Consider the following 15,994-nt stretch of genomic DNA (forward strand, 5'->3'; position numbering starts at 1 on the left):
GTCGTTATCCGGTGTGGTCTAGTGGCTAGGATACCTGGCTCTCACCCAGGAGGCCCGGGTTCGATTCCCGGTACCGGAAGTGCGCGTTTTTGTTGCTCCTCTTATGCGACTTGTCTCGACTTTGCTCGACTGACGCTACGCTGACGCGTGCACAAAGCCACGTTAAGTATGATTCGTTGCAACACCTGACGGCGAGAGAGATGCGGCGTCTATCCACTTGTTATCCAGCCACATACCGGTACCTGTTGTCAAGAGGCTTGGAGGTCTGCAACACATTGCCACGGAGGTGGATGCAGCTAACCACTGTAGTTAGTGTACTGACAGCGCAGGCACGTTCATTTGCTCGCATGCATGTGATGGAGACCGTGTCTGCCACTGCTGTGGCGTACACCTTGGCCTAGGCTTAGGCTTTGCTGTGTATCGACACTTGCATTCCAGCCAGCTGCTTCCGTGGGCGCCTCCGTGGCCATGGCCGTGATCGTCTAGTGGTTAGGACATTGCGTTGTGGCCGCAATAACCCAGGTTCGAATCCTGGTCACGGCAATTTTTGAAAGTTTCTCCTTGCTGCCGTTGCATTGACGATAGTGCACGAGTACCCGAAATCACAGTGCTTCCTTGGTTTTTCACTCGTGTTCCGCAGGCCGCAGTCCGTACTACCACTTCATCACAAGTGCAACCTTCTTGAGCTCACATATGTCTGTTACATGGAACATTCTAGCTCCGCCCGACAGGTACAGCTATGATACTTTAGTGGTTACGGAAAGCCCAGGTTTCGAAACATGGTCACGGCACGAAAACGTCTCTTGATGCTGTCTCCTTAACTGCGACAGCTACAGACAAGTGGCGTCGCTACCATACGGCGGGCACGGCACTTTCTTGTTGTGGATGGCCTAAAGAGATGCTTCCAGTGGACATGGCACGGCGATTGCCAAGATACTTCCATTTCGAAGTGACCTTTGTAGTACAAATGAAACGTTTTGCCGCTGCTGCTCCAACGGTAACGTGGCCGAGCGGTCTAAGGCGCTGGTTTTAGGCACCAGTCTTTTCGGAGGCGTGGGTTCGAATCCCACCGTTGCCAATTTTGACGTCTCATTTTTGTGCCGATGCGGTGTGTTCTCGTGGGGTAGGACGCAGCTCTTGTGACGCGCGTGTTGTGTAGGTAGCGTGGCCGAGCGGTCTAAGGCGCTGGTATCAGGCACCAGTCTCTTTGGAGGCGTGGGTTCCAAACCCACAGGTGCCAAACGTGTAATGTTGCCTGTGTCGTAGACAGCTGCACTCATTGCCCGCAAAGAAAACGGCACAACAAGGCGTGAGCGTCTGTTTCGTGAATTGTCGTAGAACAGTGCGTGGTGCAACGACAGGATTTGTAGGCGCCTTTTGCTCTCATCATTGCTGGCGTTCGTCTCCACGAAATGCGTCCGGAGCACGCCGCTCTATAACGACACTAGATCGCGTGTTCTTGTCGTCGATTAACCGTGGGTTGCTGCTGCGTTCGCTGGAGGAGCGCTGCCGTCGTTATCCGGTGTGGTCTAGTGGCTAGGATACCTGGCTCTCACCAGGAGGCCCGGGTTCGATTCCCGGTACCCGGAAGTGCGCGTTTTTGTTGCTCCTCTTATGCGACTTGTCCTCGACTTTGCTCGACTGACGCTACGCTGACGCGTGCACAAAGCCACGTTAAGTATGATTCGTTGCAAACCACCTGACGGCGAGAGAGATGGGCGTCTATCCACTTGTTATCCAGCCACATACCGGTACCTGTTGTCAAGAGCTTGGAGGTCTGCAACACATTGCCACGGAGGTGGATGCAGCTAACCACTGTAGTTAGTGTACTGACAGCGCAGGCACGTTCATTAGCTCGCATGCATGTGATGGAGACCGTGTCCTGCCACTGCTGTGGCGTACACCTTACACACGAGACAGATGCTGTGGCGTACACCTTGGCCTAGGCTTAGGCTTTGCTGTGTATCGACACTTGCATTCCAGCCAGCTGCTTCCGTGGGCGCCTCCGTGGCCATGGCCGTGATCGTCTAGTGGTTAGGACATTGCGTTGTGGCCGCAATAACCCAGGTTCGAATCCTGGTCACGGCAATTTTTGAAAGTTTCTCCTTGCTGCCGTTGCATTGACGATAGTGCACGAGTACCCGAAATCACAGTGCTTCCTTGGTTTTTCACTCGTGTTCCGCAGGCCGCAGTCCGTACTACCACTTCATCACAAGTGCAACCTTCTTGAGCTCACATATGTCTGTTACATGGAACATTCTAGCTCCGCCCGACAGGTACAGCTATGATACTTTAGTGGTTACGGAAAGCCCAGGTTCCGAAACATGGTCACGGCACGAAAACGTCTCTTGATGCTGTCTCCTTAACTGCGACAGCTACAGACAAGTGGCGTCGCTACCATACGGCGGGCACGGCACTTTCTTGTTGTGGATGGCCTAAAGAGATGCTTCCAGTGGACATGGCACGGCGATTGCCAAGATACTTCCATTTCGAAGTGACCTTTGTAGTACAAATGAAACGTTTTGCCGCTGCTGCTCCAACGGTAACGTGGCCGAGCGGTCTAAGGCGCTGGTTTTAGGCACCAGTCTCTTCGGAGGCGTGTGTTCGAATCCCACCGTTGCCAATTTTGACGTCTCATTTTTGTGCCGATGCGGTGTGTTCTCGTGGGGTAGGACGCAGCTCTTGTGACGCGCGTGTTGTGTAGGTAGCGTGGCCGAGCGGTCTAAGGCGCTGGTATCAGGCACCAGTCTCTTTGGAGGCGTGGGTTCCAAACCCACAGGTGCCAAACGTGTAATGTTGCCTGTGTCGTAGACAGCTGCACTCATTGCCCGCAAAGAAAACGGCACAACAAGGCGTGAGCGTCTGTTTCGTGAATTGTCGTAGAACAGTGCGTGGTGCAACGACAGGATTTGTAGGCGCCTTTTGCTCTCATCATTGCTGGCGTTCGTCTCCACGAAATGCGTCCGGAGCACGCCGCTCTATAACGCGAGAGAGTGGATTTTTTTACACTTGTCGTCGATTAACCGTGGGTTGCTGCTGCGTTCGCTGGAGGAGCGCTGCCGTCGTTATCCGGTGTGGTCTAGTGGCTAGGATACCTGGCTCTCACCCAGGAGGCCCGGGTTCGATTCCCGGTACCGGAAGTGCGCGTTTTTGTTGCTCCTCTTATGCGACTTGTCTCGACTTTGCTCGACTGACGCTACGCTGACGCGTGCACAAAGCCACGTTAAGTATGATTCGTTGCAACACCTGACGGCGAGAGAGATGGGCGTCTATCCACTTGTTATCCAGCCACATACCGGTACCTGTTGTCAAGAGGCTTGGAGGTCTGCAACACATTGCCACGGAGGTGGATGCAGCTAACCACTGTAGTTAGTGTACTGACAGCGCAGGCACGTTCATTAGCTCGCATGCATGTGATGGAGACCGTGTCTGCCACTGCTGTGGCGTACACCTTGGCCTAGGCTTAGGCTTTGCTGTGTATCGACACTTGCATTCCAGCCAGCTGCTTCCGTGGGCGCCTCCGTGGCCATGGCCGTGATCGTCTAGTGGTTAGGACATTGCGTTGTGGCCGCAATAACCCAGGTTCGAATCCTGGTCACGGCAATTTTTGAAAGTTTCTCCTTGCTGCCGTTGCATTGACGATAGTGCACGAGTACCCGAAATCACAGTGCTTCCTTGGTTTTTCACTCGTGTTCCGCAGGCCGCAGTCCGTACTACCACTTCATCACAAGTGCAACCTTCTTGAGCTCACATATGTCTGTTACATGGAACATTCTAGCTCCGCCCGACAGGTACAGCTATGATACTTTAGTGGTTACGGAAAGCCCAGGTTTCGAAACATGGTCACGGCACGAAAACGTCTCTTGATGCTGTCTCCTTAACTGCGACAGCTACAGACAAGTGGCGTCGCTACCATACGGCGGGCACGGCACTTTCTTGTTGTGGATGGCCTAAAGAGATGCTTCCAGTGGACATGGCACGGCGATTGCCAAGATACTTCCATTTCGAAGTGACCTTTGTAGTACAAATGAAACGTTTTGCCGCTGCTGCTCCAACGGTAACGTGGCCGAGCGGTCTAAGGCGCTGGTTTTAGGCACCAGTCTCTTCGGAGGCGTGTGTTCGAATCCCACCGTTGCCAATTTTGACGTCTCATTTTTGTGCCGATGCGGTGTGTTCTCGTGGGGTAGGACGCAGCTCTTGTGACGCGCGTGTTGTGTAGGTAGCGTGGCCGAGCGGTCTAAGGCGCTGGTATCAGGCACCAGTCTCTTTGGAGGCGTGGGTTCCAAACCCACAGGTGCCAAACGTGTAATGTTGCCTGTGTCGTAGACAGCTGCACTCATTGCCCGCAAAGAAAACGGCACAACAAGGCGTGAGCGTCTGTTTCGTGAATTGTCGTAGAACAGTGCGTGGTGCAACGACAGGATTTGTAGGCGCCTTTTGCTCTCATCATTGCTGGCGTTCGTCTCCACGAAATGCGTCCGGAGCACGCCGCTCTATAACGCGAGAGAGTGGATTTTTTTACACTTGTCGTCGATTAACCGTGGGTTGCTGCTGCGTTCGCTGGAGGAGCGCTGCCGTCGTTATCCGGTGTGGTCTAGTGGCTAGGATACCTGGCTCTCACCCAGGAGGCCCGGGTTCGATTCCCGGTACCGGAAGTGCGCGTTTTTGTTGCTCCTCTTATGCGACTTGTCTCGACTTTGCTCGACTGACGCTACGCTGACGCGTGCACAAAGCCACGTTAAGTATGATTCGTTGCAACACCTGACGGCGAGAGAGATGGGCGTCTATCCACTTGTTATCCAGCCACATACCGGTACCTGTTGTCAAGAGGCTTGGAGGTCTGCAACACATTGCCACGGAGGTGGATGCAGCTAACCACTGTAGTTAGTGTACTGACAGCGCAGGCACGTTCATTAGCTCGCATGCATGTGATGGAGACCGTGTCTGCCACTGCTGTGGCGTACACCTTGGCCTAGGCTTAGGCTTTGCTGTGTATCGACACTTGCATTCCAGCCAGCTGCTTCCGTGGGCGCCTCCGTGGCCATGGCCGTGATCGTCTAGTGGTTAGGACATTGCGTTGTGGCCGCAATAACCCAGGTTCGAATCCTGGTCACGGCAATTTTTGAAAGTTTCTCCTTGCTGCCGTTGCATTGACGATAGTGCACGAGTACCCGAAATCACAGTGCTTCCTTGGTTTTTCACTCGTGTTCCGCAGGCCGCAGTCCGTACTACCACTTCATCACAAGTGCAACCTTCTTGAGCTCACATATGTCTGTTACATGGAACATTCTAGCTCCGCCCGACAGGTACAGCTATGATACTTTAGTGGTTACGGAAAGCCCAGGTTTCGAAACATGGTCACGGCACGAAAACGTCTCTTGATGCTGTCTCCTTAACTGCGACAGCTACAGACAAGTGGCGTCGCTACCATACGGCGGGCACGGCACTTTCTTGTTGTGGATGGCCTAAAGAGATGCTTCCAGTGGACATGGCACGGCGATTGCCAAGATACTTCCATTTCGAAGTGACCTTTGTAGTACAAATGAAACGTTTTGCCGCTGCTGCTCCAACGGTAACGTGGCCGAGCGGTCTAAGGCGCTGGTTTTAGGCACCAGTCTCTTCGGAGGCGTGTGTTCGAATCCCACCGTTGCCAATTTTGACGTCTCATTTTTGTGCCGATGCGGTGTGTTCTCGTGGGGTAGGACGCAGCTCTTGTGACGCGCGTGTTGTGTAGGTAGCGTGGCCGAGCGGTCTAAGGCGCTGGTATCAGGCACCAGTCTCTTTGGAGGCGTGGGTTCCAAACCCACAGGTGCCAAACGTGTAATGTTGCCTGTGTCGTAGACAGCTGCACTCATTGCCCGCAAAGAAAACGGCACAACAAGGCGTGAGCGTCTGTTTCGTGAATTGTCGTAGAACAGTGCGTGGTGCAACGACAGGATTTGTAGGCGCCTTTTGCTCTCATCATTGCTGGCGTTCGTCTCCACGAAATGCGTCCGGAGCACGCCGCTCTATAACGCGAGAGAGTGGATTTTTTTACACTTGTCGTCGATTAACCGTGGGTTGCTGCTGCGTTCGCTGGAGGAGCGCTGCCGTCGTTATCCGGTGTGGTCTAGTGGCTAGGATACCTGGCTCTCACCCAGGAGGCCCGGGTTCGATTCCCGGTACCGGAAGTGCGCGTTTTTGTTGCTCCTCTTATGCGACTTGTCTCGACTTTGCTCGACTGACGCTACGCTGACGCGTGCACAAAGCCACGTTAAGTATGATTCGTTGCAACACCTGACGGCGAGAGAGATGGGCGTCTATCCACTTGTTATCCAGCCACATACCGGTACCTGTTGTCAAGAGGCTTGGAGGTCTGCAACACATTGCCACGGAGGTGGATGCAGCTAACCACTGTAGTTAGTGTACTGACAGCGCAGGCACGTTCATTAGCTCGCATGCATGTGATGGAGACCGTGTCTGCCACTGCTGTGGCGTACACCTTGGCCTAGGCTTAGGCTTTGCTGTGTATCGACACTTGCATTCCAGCCAGCTGCTTCCGTGGGCGCCTCCGTGGCCATGGCCGTGATCGTCTAGTGGTTAGGACATTGCGTTGTGGCCGCAATAACCCAGGTTCGAATCCTGGTCACGGCAATTTTTGAAAGTTTCTCCTTGCTGCCGTTGCATTGACGATAGTGCACGAGTACCCGAAATCACAGTGCTTCCTTGGTTTTTCACTCGTGTTCCGCAGGCCGCAGTCCGTACTACCACTTCATCACAAGTGCAACCTTCTTGAGCTCACATATGTCTGTTACATGGAACATTCTAGCTCCGCCCGACAGGTACAGCTATGATACTTTAGTGGTTACGGAAAGCCCAGGTTTCGAAACATGGTCACGGCACGAAAACGTCTCTTGATGCTGTCTCCTTAACTGCGACAGCTACAGACAAGTGGCGTCGCTACCATACGGCGGGCACGGCACTTTCTTGTTGTGGATGGCCTAAAGAGATGCTTCCAGTGGACATGGCACGGCGATTGCCAAGATACTTCCATTTCGAAGTGACCTTTGTAGTACAAATGAAACGTTTTGCCGCTGCTGCTCCAACGGTAACGTGGCCGAGCGGTCTAAGGCGCTGGTTTTAGGCACCAGTCTCTTCGGAGGCGTGTGTTCGAATCCCACCGTTGCCAATTTTGACGTCTCATTTTTGTGCCGATGCGGTGTGTTCTCGTGGGGTAGGACGCAGCTCTTGTGACGCGCGTGTTGTGTAGGTAGCGTGGCCGAGCGGTCTAAGGCGCTGGTATCAGGCACCAGTCTCTTTGGAGGCGTGGGTTCCAAACCCACAGGTGCCAAACGTGTAATGTTGCCTGTGTCGTAGACAGCTGCACTCATTGCCCGCAAAGAAAACGGCACAACAAGGCGTGAGCGTCTGTTTCGTGAATTGTCGTAGAACAGTGCGTGGTGCAACGACAGGATTTGTAGGCGCCTTTTGCTCTCATCATTGCTGGCGTTCGTCTCCACGAAATGCGTCCGGAGCACGCCGCTCTATAACGCGAGAGAGTGGATTTTTTTACACTTGTCGTCGATTAACCGTGGGTTGCTGCTGCGTTCGCTGGAGGAGCGCTGCCGTCGTTATCCGGTGTGGTCTAGTGGCTAGGATACCTGGCTCTCACCCAGGAGGCCCGGGTTCGATTCCCGGTACCGGAAGTGCGCGTTTTTGTTGCTCCTCTTATGCGACTTGTCTCGACTTTGCTCGACTGACGCTACGCTGACGCGTGCACAAAGCCACGTTAAGTATGATTCGTTGCAACACCTGACGGCGAGAGAGATGGGCGTCTATCCACTTGTTATCCAGCCACATACCGGTACCTGTTGTCAAGAGGCTTGGAGGTCTGCAACACATTGCCACGGAGGTGGATGCAGCTAACCACTGTAGTTAGTGTACTGACAGCGCAGGCACGTTCATTAGCTCGCATGCATGTGATGGAGACCGTGTCTGCCACTGCTGTGGCGTACACCTTGGCCTAGGCTTAGGCTTTGCTGTGTATCGACACTTGCATTCCAGCCAGCTGCTTCCGTGGGCGCCTCCGTGGCCATGGCCGTGATCGTCTAGTGGTTAGGACATTGCGTTGTGGCCGCAATAACCCAGGTTCGAATCCTGGTCACGGCAATTTTTGAAAGTTTCTCCTTGCTGCCGTTGCATTGACGATAGTGCACGAGTACCCGAAATCACAGTGCTTCCTTGGTTTTTCACTCGTGTTCCGCAGGCCGCAGTCCGTACTACCACTTCATCACAAGTGCAACCTTCTTGAGCTCACATATGTCTGTTACATGGAACATTCTAGCTCCGCCCGACAGGTACAGCTATGATACTTTAGTGGTTACGGAAAGCCCAGGTTTCGAAACATGGTCACGGCACGAAAACGTCTCTTGATGCTGTCTCCTTAACTGCGACAGCTACAGACAAGTGGCGTCGCTACCATACGGCGGGCACGGCACTTTCTTGTTGTGGATGGCCTAAAGAGATGCTTCCAGTGGACATGGCACGGCGATTGCCAAGATACTTCCATTTCGAAGTGACCTTTGTAGTACAAATGAAACGTTTTGCCGCTGCTGCTCCAACGGTAACGTGGCCGAGCGGTCTAAGGCGCTGGTTTTAGGCACCAGTCTTTTCGGAGGCGTGGGTTCGAATCCCACCGTTGCCAATTTTGACGTCTCATTTTTGTGCCGATGCGGTGTGTTCTCGTGGGGTAGGACGCAGCTCTTGTGACGCGCGTGTTGTGTAGGTAGCGTGGCCGAGCGGTCTAAGGCGCTGGTATCAGGCACCAGTCTCTTTGGAGGCGTGGGTTCCAAACCCACAGGTGCCAAACGTGTAATGTTGCCTGTGTCGTAGACAGCTGCACTCATTGCCCGCAAAGAAAACGGCACAACAAGGCGTGAGCGTCTGTTTCGTGAATTGTCGTAGAACAGTGCGTGGTGCAACGACAGGATTTGTAGGCGCCTTTTGCTCTCATCATTGCTGGCGTTCGTCTCCACGAAATGCGTCCGGAGCACGCCGCTCTATAACGCGAGAGAGTGGATTTTTTTACACTTGTCGTCGATTAACCGTGGGTTGCTGCTGCGTTCGCTGGAGGAGCGCTGCCGTCGTTATCCGGTGTGGTCTAGTGGCTAGGATACCTGGCTCTCACCCAGGAGGCCCGGGTTCGATTCCCGGTACCGGAAGTGCGCGTTTTTGTTGCTCCTCTTATGCGACTTGTCTCGACTTTGCTCGACTGACGCTACGCTGACGCGTGCACAAAGCCACGTTAAGTATGATTCGTTGCAACACCTGACGGCGAGAGAGATGGGCGTCTATCCACTTGTTATCCAGCCACATACCGGTACCTGTTGTCAAGAGGCTTGGAGGTCTGCAACACATTGCCACGGAGGTGGATGCAGCTAACCACTGTAGTTAGTGTACTGACAGCGCAGGCACGTTCATTAGCTCGCATGCATGTGATGGAGACCGTGTCTGCCACTGCTGTGGCGTACACCTTGGCCTAGGCTTAGGCTTTGCTGTGTATCGACACTTGCATTCCAGCCAGCTGCTTCCGTGGGCGCCTCCGTGGCCATGGCCGTGATCGTCTAGTGGTTAGGACATTGCGTTGTGGCCGCAATAACCCAGGTTCGAATCCTGGTCACGGCAATTTTTGAAAGTTTCTCCTTGCTGCCGTTGCATTGACGATAGTGCACGAGTACCCGAAATCACAGTGCTTCCTTGGTTTTTCACTCGTGTTCCGCAGGCCGCAGTCCGTACTACCACTTCATCACAAGTGCAACCTTCTTGAGCTCACATATGTCTGTTACATGGAACATTCTAGCTCCGCCCGACAGGTACAGCTATGATACTTTAGTGGTTACGGAAAGCCCAGGTTTCGAAACATGGTCACGGCACGAAAACGTCTCTTGATGCTGTCTCCTTAACTGCGACAGCTACAGACAAGTGGCGTCGCTACCATACGGCGGGCACGGCACTTTCTTGTTGTGGATGGCCTAAAGAGATGCTTCCAGTGGACATGGCACGGCGATTGCCAAGATACTTCCATTTCGAAGTGACCTTTGTAGTACAAATGAAACGTTTTGCCGCTGCTGCTCCAACGGTAACGTGGCCGAGCGGTCTAAGGCGCTGGTTTTAGGCACCAGTCTCTTCGGAGGCGTGTGTTCGAATCCCACCGTTGCCAATTTTGACGTCTCATTTTTGTGCCGATGCGGTGTGTTCTCGTGGGGTAGGACGCAGCTCTTGTGACGCGCGTGTTGTGTAGGTAGCGTGGCCGAGCGGTCTAAGGCGCTGGTATCAGGCACCAGTCTCTTTGGAGGCGTGGGTTCCAAACCCACAGGTGCCAAACGTGTAATGTTGCCTGTGTCGTAGACAGCTGCACTCATTGCCCGCAAAGAAAACGGCACAACAAGGCGTGAGCGTCTGTTTCGTGAATTGTCGTAGAACAGTGCGTGGTGCAACGACAGGATTTGTAGGCGCCTTTTGCTCTCATCATTGCTGGCGTTCGTCTCCACGAAATGCGTCCGGAGCACGCCGCTCTATAACGCGAGAGAGTGGATTTTTTTACACTTGTCGTCGATTAACCGTGGGTTGCTGCTGCGTTCGCTGGAGGAGCGCTGCCGTCGTTATCCGGTGTGGTCTAGTGGCTAGGATACCTGGCTCTCACCCAGGAGGCCCGGGTTCGATTCCCGGTACCGGAAGTGCGCGTTTTTGTTGCTCCTCTTATGCGACTTGTCTCGACTTTGCTCGACTGACGCTACGCTGACGCGTGCACAAAGCCACGTTAAGTATGATTCGTTGCAACACCTGACGGCGAGAGAGATGGGCGTCTATCCACTTGTTATCCAGCCACATACCGGTACCTGTTGTCAAGAGGCTTGGAGGTCTGCAACACATTGCCACGGAGGTGGATGCAGCTAACCACTGTAGTTAGTGTACTGACAGCGCAGGCACGTTCATTAGCTCGCATGCATGTGATGGAGACCGTGTCTGCCACTGCTGTGGCGTACACCTTGGCCTAGGCTTAGGCTTTGCTGTGTATCGACACTTGCATTCCAGCCAGCTGCTTCCGTGGGCGCCTCCGTGGCCATGGCCGTGATCGTCTAGTGGTTAGGACATTGCGTTGTGGCCGCAATAACCCAGGTTCGAATCCTGGTCACGGCAATTTTTGAAAGTTTCTCCTTGCTGCCGTTGCATTGACGATAGTGCACGAGTACCCGAAATCACAGTGCTTCCTTGGTTTTTCACTCGTGTTCCGCAGGCCGCAGTCCGTACTACCACTTCATCACAAGTGCAACCTTCTTGAGCTCACATATGTCTGTTACATGGAACATTCTAGCTCCGCCCGACAGGTACAGCTATGATACTTTAGTGGTTACGGAAAGCCCAGGTTTCGAAACATGGTCACGGCACGAAAACGTCTCTTGATGCTGTCTCCTTAACTGCGACAGCTACAGACAAGTGGCGTCGCTACCATACGGCGGGCACGGCACTTTCTTGTTGTGGATGGCCTAAAGAGATGCTTCCAGTGGACATGGCACGGCGATTGCCAAGATACTTCCATTTCGAAGTGACCTTTGTAGTACAAATGAAACGTTTTGCCGCTGCTGCTCCAACGGTAACGTGGCCGAGCGGTCTAAGGCGCTGGTTTTAGGCACCAGTCTTTTCGGAGGCGTGGGTTCGAATCCCACCGTTGCCAATTTTGACGTCTCATTTTTGTGCCGATGCGGTGTGTTCTCGTGGGGTAGGACGCAGCTCTTGTGACGCGCGTGTTGTGTAGGTAGCGTGGCCGAGCGGTCTAAGGCGCTGGTATCAGGCACCAGTCTCTTTGGAGGCGTGGGTTCCAAACCCACAGGTGCCAAACGTGTAATGTTGCCTGTGTCGTAGACAGCTGCACTCATTGCCCGCAAAGAAAACGGCACAACAAGGCGTGAGCGTCTGTTTCGTGAATTGTCGTAGAACAGTGCGTGGTGCAACGACAGGATTTGTAGGCGCCTTTTGCTCTCATCATTGCTGGCGTTCGTCTCCACGAAATGCGTCCGGAGCACGCCGCTCTATAACGCGAGAGAGTGGATTTTTTTACACTTGTCGTCGATTAACCGTGGGTTGCTGCTGCGTTCGCTGGAGGAGCGCTGCCGTCGTTATCCGGTGTGGTCTAGTGGCTAGGATACCTGGCTCTCACCCAGGAGGCCCGGGTTCGATTCCCGGTACCGGAAGTGCGCGTTTTTGTTGCTCCTCTTATGCGACTTGTCTCGACTTTGCTCGACTGACGCTACGCTGACGCGTGCACAAAGCCACGTTAAGTATGATTCGTTGCAACACCTGACGGCGAGAGAGATGGGCGTCTATCCACTTGTTATCCAGCCACATACCGGTACCTGTTGTCAAGAGGCTTGGAGGTCTGCAACACATTGCCACGGAGGTGGATGCAGCTAACCACTGTAGTTAGTGTACTGACAGCGCAGGCACGTTCATTAGCTCGCATGCATGTGATGGAGACCGTGTCTGCCACTGCTGTGGCGTACACCTTGGCCTAGGCTTAGGCTTTGCTGTGTATCGACACTTGCATTCCAGCCAGCTGCTTCCGTGGGCGCCTCCGTGGCCATGGCCGTGATCGTCTAGTGGTTAGGACATTGCGTTGTGGCCGCAATAACCCAGGTTCGAATCCTGGTCACGGCAATTTTTGAAAGTTTCTCCTTGCTGCCGTTGCATTGACGATAGTGCACGAGTACCCGAAATCACAGTGCTTCCTTGGTTTTTCACTCGTGTTCCGCAGGCCGCAGTCCGTACTACCACTTCATCACAAGTGCAACCTTCTTGAGCTCACATATGTCTGTTACATGGAACATTCTAGCTCCGCCCGACAGGTACAGCTATGATACTTTAGTGGTTACGGAAAGCCCAGGTTTCGAAACATGGTCACGGCACGAAAACGTCTCTTGATGCTGTCTCCTTAACTGCGACAGCTACAGACAAGTGGCGTCGCTACCATACGGCGGGCACGGCACTTTCTTGTTGTGGATGGCCTAAAGAGATGCTTCCAGTGGACATGGCACGGCGATTGCCAAGATACTTCCATTTCGAAGTGACCTTTGTAGTACAAATGAAACGTTTTGCCGCTGCTGCTCCAACGGTAACGTGGCCGAGCGGTCTAAGGCGCTGGTTTTAGGCACCAGTCTCTTCGGAGGCGTGTGTTCGAATCCCACCGTTGCCAATTTTGACGTCTCATTTTTGTGCCGATGCGGTGTGTTCTCGTGGGGTAGGACGCAGCTCTTGTGACGCGCGTGTTGTGTAGGTAGCGTGGCCGAGCGGTCTAAGGCGCTGGTATCAGGCACCAGTCTCTTTGGAGGCGTGGGTTCCAAACCCACAGGTGCCAAACGTGTAATGTTGCCTGTGTCGTAGACAGCTGCACTCATTGCCCGCAAAGAAAACGGCACAACAAGGCGTGAGCGTCTGTTTCGTGAATTGTCGTAGAACAGTGCGTGGTGCAACGACAGGATTTGTAGGCGCCTTTTGCTCTCATCATTGCTGGCGTTCGTCTCCACGAAATGCGTCCGGAGCACGCCGCTCTATAACGCGAGAGAGTGGATTTTTTTACACTTGTCGTCGATTAACCGTGGGTTGCTGCTGCGTTCGCTGGAGGAGCGCTGCCGTCGTTATCCGGTGTGGTCTAGTGGCTAGGATACCTGGCTCTCACCCAGGAGGCCCGGGTTCGATTCCCGGTACCGGAAGTGCGCGTTTTTGTTGCTCCTCTTATGCGACTTGTCTCGACTTTGCTCGACTGACGCTACGCTGACGCGTGCACAAAGCCACGTTAAGTATGATTCGTTGCAACACCTGACGGCGAGAGAGATGGGCGTCTATCCACTTGTTATCCAGCCACATACCGGTACCTGTTGTCAAGAGGCTTGGAGGTCTGCAACACATTGCCACGGAGGTGGATGCAGCTAACCACTGTAGTTAGTGTACTGACAGCGCAGGCACGTTCATTAGCTCGCATGCATGTGATGGAGACCGTGTCTGCCACTGCTGTGGCGTACACCTTGGCCTAGGCTTAGGCTTTGCTGTGTATCGACACTTGCATTCCAGCCAGCTGCTTCCGTGGGCGCCTCCGTGGCCATGGCCGTGATCGTCTAGTGGTTAGGACATTGCGTTGTGGCCGCAATAACCCAGGTTCGAATCCTGGTCACGGCAATTTTTGAAAGTTTCTCCTTGCTGCCGTTGCATTGACGATAGTGCACGAGTACCCGAAATCACAGTGCTTCCTTGGTTTTTCACTCGTGTTCCGCAGGCCGCAGTCCGTACTACCACTTCATCACAAGTGCAACCTTCTTGAGCTCACATATGTCTGTTACATGGAACATTCTAGCTCCGCCCGACAGGTACAGCTATGATACTTTAGTGGTTACGGAAAGCCCAGGTTTCGAAACATGGTCACGGCACGAAAACGTCTCTTGATGCTGTCTCCTTAACTGCGACAGCTACAGACAAGTGGCGTCGCTACCATACGGCGGGCACGGCACTTTCTTGTTGTGGATGGCCTAAAGAGATGCTTCCAGTGGACATGGCACGGCGATTGCCAAGATACTTCCATTTCGAAGTGACCTTTGTAGTACAAATGAAACGTTTTGCCGCTGCTGCTCCAACGGTAACGTGGCCGAGCGGTCTAAGGCGCTGGTTTTAGGCACCAGTCTCTTCGGAGGCGTGTGTTCGAATCCCACCGTTGCCAATTTTGACGTCTCATTTTTGTGCCGATGCGGTGTGTTCTCGTGGGGTAGGACGCAGCTCTTGTGACGCGCGTGTTGTGTAGGTAGCGTGGCCGAGCGGTCTAAGGCGCTGGTATCAGGCACCAGTCTCTTTGGAGGCGTGGGTTCCAAACCCACAGGTGCCAAACGTGTAATGTTGCCTGTGTCGTAGACAGCTGCACTCATTGCCCGCAAAGAAAACGGCACAACAAGGCGTGAGCGTCTGTTTCGTGAATTGTCGTAGAACAGTGCGTGGTGCAACGACAGGATTTGTAGGCGCCTTTTGCTCTCATCATTGCTGGCGTTCGTCTCCACGAAATGCGTCCGGAGCACGCCGCTCTATAACGCGAGAGAGTGGATTTTTTTACACTTGTCGTCGATTAACCGTGGGTTGCTGCTGCGTTCGCTGGAGGAGCGCTGCCGTCGTTATCCGGTGTGGTCTAGTGGCTAGGATACCTGGCTCTCACCCAGGAGGCCCGGGTTCGATTCCCGGTATCGGAAGTGCGCGTTTTTGTTGCTCCTCTTATGCGACTTGTCTCGACTTTGCTCGACTGACGCTACGCTGACGCGTGCACAAAGCCACGTTAAGTATGATTCGTTGCAACACCTGACGGCGAGAGAGATGGGCGTCTATCCACTTGTTATCCAGCCACATACCGGTACCTGTTGTCAAGAGGCTTGGAGGTCTGCAACACATTGCCACGGAGGTGGATGCAGCTAACCACTGTAGTTAGTGTACTGACAGCGCAGGCACGTTCATTAGCTCGCATGCATGTGATGGAGACCGTGTCTGCCACTGCTGTGGCGTACACCTTGGCCTAGGCTTAGGCTTTGCTGTGTATCGACACTTGCATTCCAGCCAGCTGCTTCCGTGGGCGCCTCCGTGGCCATGGCCGTGATCGTCTAGTGGTTAGGACATTGCGTTGTGGCCGCAATAACCCAGGTTCGAATCCTGGTCACGGCAATTTTTGAAAGTTTCTCCTTGCTGCCGTTGCATTGACGATAGTGCACGAGTACCCGAAATCACAGTGCTTCCTTGGTTTTTCACTCGTGTTCCGCAGGCCGCAGTCCGTACTACCACTTCATCACAAGTGCAACCTTCTTGAGCTCACATATGTCTGTTACATGGAACATTCTAGCTCCGCCCGACAGGTACAGCTATGATACTTTAGTGGTTACGGAAAGCCCAGGTTTCGAAACATGGTCACGGCACGAAAACGTCTCTTGATGCTGTC

General features: G+C 53.7%; 31 non-coding genes across 31 annotated transcripts; all 31 read left to right on the top strand.

Moving 5' to 3' along the window:
• The first annotated feature begins 7 nt into the window (after positions 1-7).
• Trnae-cuc (transfer RNA glutamic acid (anticodon CUC)) lies at positions 8-79 on the top strand. Its single transcript has one exon. It is a non-coding gene; the product is annotated as a tRNA-Glu (tRNA).
• Positions 80-471: 392 nt separating this feature from the next.
• Positions 472-543, top strand: Trnah-gug (transfer RNA histidin (anticodon GUG)). Its single transcript has one exon. It is a non-coding gene; the product is annotated as a tRNA-His (tRNA).
• A 453-nt stretch (positions 544-996) lies between these two features.
• On the top strand, positions 997-1,078 carry Trnal-uag (transfer RNA leucine (anticodon UAG)). The gene has a single exon. It is a non-coding gene; the product is annotated as a tRNA-Leu (tRNA).
• A 938-nt stretch (positions 1,079-2,016) lies between these two features.
• Positions 2,017-2,088, top strand: Trnah-gug (transfer RNA histidin (anticodon GUG)). The gene has a single exon. It is a non-coding gene; the product is annotated as a tRNA-His (tRNA).
• Positions 2,089-2,541: 453 nt separating this feature from the next.
• On the top strand, positions 2,542-2,623 carry Trnal-uag (transfer RNA leucine (anticodon UAG)). Its single transcript has one exon. It is a non-coding gene; the product is annotated as a tRNA-Leu (tRNA).
• Positions 2,624-3,068: 445 nt separating this feature from the next.
• On the top strand, positions 3,069-3,140 carry Trnae-cuc (transfer RNA glutamic acid (anticodon CUC)). Its single transcript has one exon. It is a non-coding gene; the product is annotated as a tRNA-Glu (tRNA).
• A 391-nt stretch (positions 3,141-3,531) lies between these two features.
• On the top strand, positions 3,532-3,603 carry Trnah-gug (transfer RNA histidin (anticodon GUG)). The gene has a single exon. It is a non-coding gene; the product is annotated as a tRNA-His (tRNA).
• Positions 3,604-4,056: 453 nt separating this feature from the next.
• On the top strand, positions 4,057-4,138 carry Trnal-uag (transfer RNA leucine (anticodon UAG)). Its single transcript has one exon. It is a non-coding gene; the product is annotated as a tRNA-Leu (tRNA).
• Positions 4,139-4,583: 445 nt separating this feature from the next.
• Trnae-cuc (transfer RNA glutamic acid (anticodon CUC)) lies at positions 4,584-4,655 on the top strand. Its single transcript has one exon. It is a non-coding gene; the product is annotated as a tRNA-Glu (tRNA).
• A 391-nt stretch (positions 4,656-5,046) lies between these two features.
• Positions 5,047-5,118, top strand: Trnah-gug (transfer RNA histidin (anticodon GUG)). The gene has a single exon. It is a non-coding gene; the product is annotated as a tRNA-His (tRNA).
• Positions 5,119-5,571: 453 nt separating this feature from the next.
• Trnal-uag (transfer RNA leucine (anticodon UAG)) lies at positions 5,572-5,653 on the top strand. The gene has a single exon. It is a non-coding gene; the product is annotated as a tRNA-Leu (tRNA).
• A 445-nt stretch (positions 5,654-6,098) lies between these two features.
• On the top strand, positions 6,099-6,170 carry Trnae-cuc (transfer RNA glutamic acid (anticodon CUC)). The gene has a single exon. It is a non-coding gene; the product is annotated as a tRNA-Glu (tRNA).
• Positions 6,171-6,561: 391 nt separating this feature from the next.
• Trnah-gug (transfer RNA histidin (anticodon GUG)) lies at positions 6,562-6,633 on the top strand. The gene has a single exon. It is a non-coding gene; the product is annotated as a tRNA-His (tRNA).
• A 453-nt stretch (positions 6,634-7,086) lies between these two features.
• Trnal-uag (transfer RNA leucine (anticodon UAG)) lies at positions 7,087-7,168 on the top strand. The gene has a single exon. It is a non-coding gene; the product is annotated as a tRNA-Leu (tRNA).
• A 445-nt stretch (positions 7,169-7,613) lies between these two features.
• Positions 7,614-7,685, top strand: Trnae-cuc (transfer RNA glutamic acid (anticodon CUC)). The gene has a single exon. It is a non-coding gene; the product is annotated as a tRNA-Glu (tRNA).
• A 391-nt stretch (positions 7,686-8,076) lies between these two features.
• Positions 8,077-8,148, top strand: Trnah-gug (transfer RNA histidin (anticodon GUG)). The gene has a single exon. It is a non-coding gene; the product is annotated as a tRNA-His (tRNA).
• Positions 8,149-8,601: 453 nt separating this feature from the next.
• Trnal-uag (transfer RNA leucine (anticodon UAG)) lies at positions 8,602-8,683 on the top strand. The gene has a single exon. It is a non-coding gene; the product is annotated as a tRNA-Leu (tRNA).
• A 445-nt stretch (positions 8,684-9,128) lies between these two features.
• Positions 9,129-9,200, top strand: Trnae-cuc (transfer RNA glutamic acid (anticodon CUC)). The gene has a single exon. It is a non-coding gene; the product is annotated as a tRNA-Glu (tRNA).
• A 391-nt stretch (positions 9,201-9,591) lies between these two features.
• Positions 9,592-9,663, top strand: Trnah-gug (transfer RNA histidin (anticodon GUG)). Its single transcript has one exon. It is a non-coding gene; the product is annotated as a tRNA-His (tRNA).
• A 453-nt stretch (positions 9,664-10,116) lies between these two features.
• Positions 10,117-10,198, top strand: Trnal-uag (transfer RNA leucine (anticodon UAG)). Its single transcript has one exon. It is a non-coding gene; the product is annotated as a tRNA-Leu (tRNA).
• Positions 10,199-10,643: 445 nt separating this feature from the next.
• Positions 10,644-10,715, top strand: Trnae-cuc (transfer RNA glutamic acid (anticodon CUC)). Its single transcript has one exon. It is a non-coding gene; the product is annotated as a tRNA-Glu (tRNA).
• Positions 10,716-11,106: 391 nt separating this feature from the next.
• Positions 11,107-11,178, top strand: Trnah-gug (transfer RNA histidin (anticodon GUG)). The gene has a single exon. It is a non-coding gene; the product is annotated as a tRNA-His (tRNA).
• A 453-nt stretch (positions 11,179-11,631) lies between these two features.
• Trnal-uag (transfer RNA leucine (anticodon UAG)) lies at positions 11,632-11,713 on the top strand. Its single transcript has one exon. It is a non-coding gene; the product is annotated as a tRNA-Leu (tRNA).
• Positions 11,714-12,158: 445 nt separating this feature from the next.
• Trnae-cuc (transfer RNA glutamic acid (anticodon CUC)) lies at positions 12,159-12,230 on the top strand. The gene has a single exon. It is a non-coding gene; the product is annotated as a tRNA-Glu (tRNA).
• A 391-nt stretch (positions 12,231-12,621) lies between these two features.
• Trnah-gug (transfer RNA histidin (anticodon GUG)) lies at positions 12,622-12,693 on the top strand. The gene has a single exon. It is a non-coding gene; the product is annotated as a tRNA-His (tRNA).
• Positions 12,694-13,146: 453 nt separating this feature from the next.
• Trnal-uag (transfer RNA leucine (anticodon UAG)) lies at positions 13,147-13,228 on the top strand. Its single transcript has one exon. It is a non-coding gene; the product is annotated as a tRNA-Leu (tRNA).
• Positions 13,229-13,673: 445 nt separating this feature from the next.
• On the top strand, positions 13,674-13,745 carry Trnae-cuc (transfer RNA glutamic acid (anticodon CUC)). The gene has a single exon. It is a non-coding gene; the product is annotated as a tRNA-Glu (tRNA).
• Positions 13,746-14,136: 391 nt separating this feature from the next.
• On the top strand, positions 14,137-14,208 carry Trnah-gug (transfer RNA histidin (anticodon GUG)). Its single transcript has one exon. It is a non-coding gene; the product is annotated as a tRNA-His (tRNA).
• Positions 14,209-14,661: 453 nt separating this feature from the next.
• On the top strand, positions 14,662-14,743 carry Trnal-uag (transfer RNA leucine (anticodon UAG)). Its single transcript has one exon. It is a non-coding gene; the product is annotated as a tRNA-Leu (tRNA).
• A 445-nt stretch (positions 14,744-15,188) lies between these two features.
• Positions 15,189-15,260, top strand: Trnae-cuc (transfer RNA glutamic acid (anticodon CUC)). Its single transcript has one exon. It is a non-coding gene; the product is annotated as a tRNA-Glu (tRNA).
• Positions 15,261-15,651: 391 nt separating this feature from the next.
• On the top strand, positions 15,652-15,723 carry Trnah-gug (transfer RNA histidin (anticodon GUG)). The gene has a single exon. It is a non-coding gene; the product is annotated as a tRNA-His (tRNA).
• The last annotated feature ends 271 nt before the right edge of the window (positions 15,724-15,994 follow it).

The sequence above is a fragment of the Schistocerca gregaria genome, unplaced genomic scaffold (assembly GCF_023897955.1).
Source record: "Schistocerca gregaria isolate iqSchGreg1 unplaced genomic scaffold, iqSchGreg1.2 ptg000169l, whole genome shotgun sequence".
Taxonomy (NCBI): Eukaryota; Metazoa; Arthropoda; class Insecta; order Orthoptera; family Acrididae; genus Schistocerca; species Schistocerca gregaria.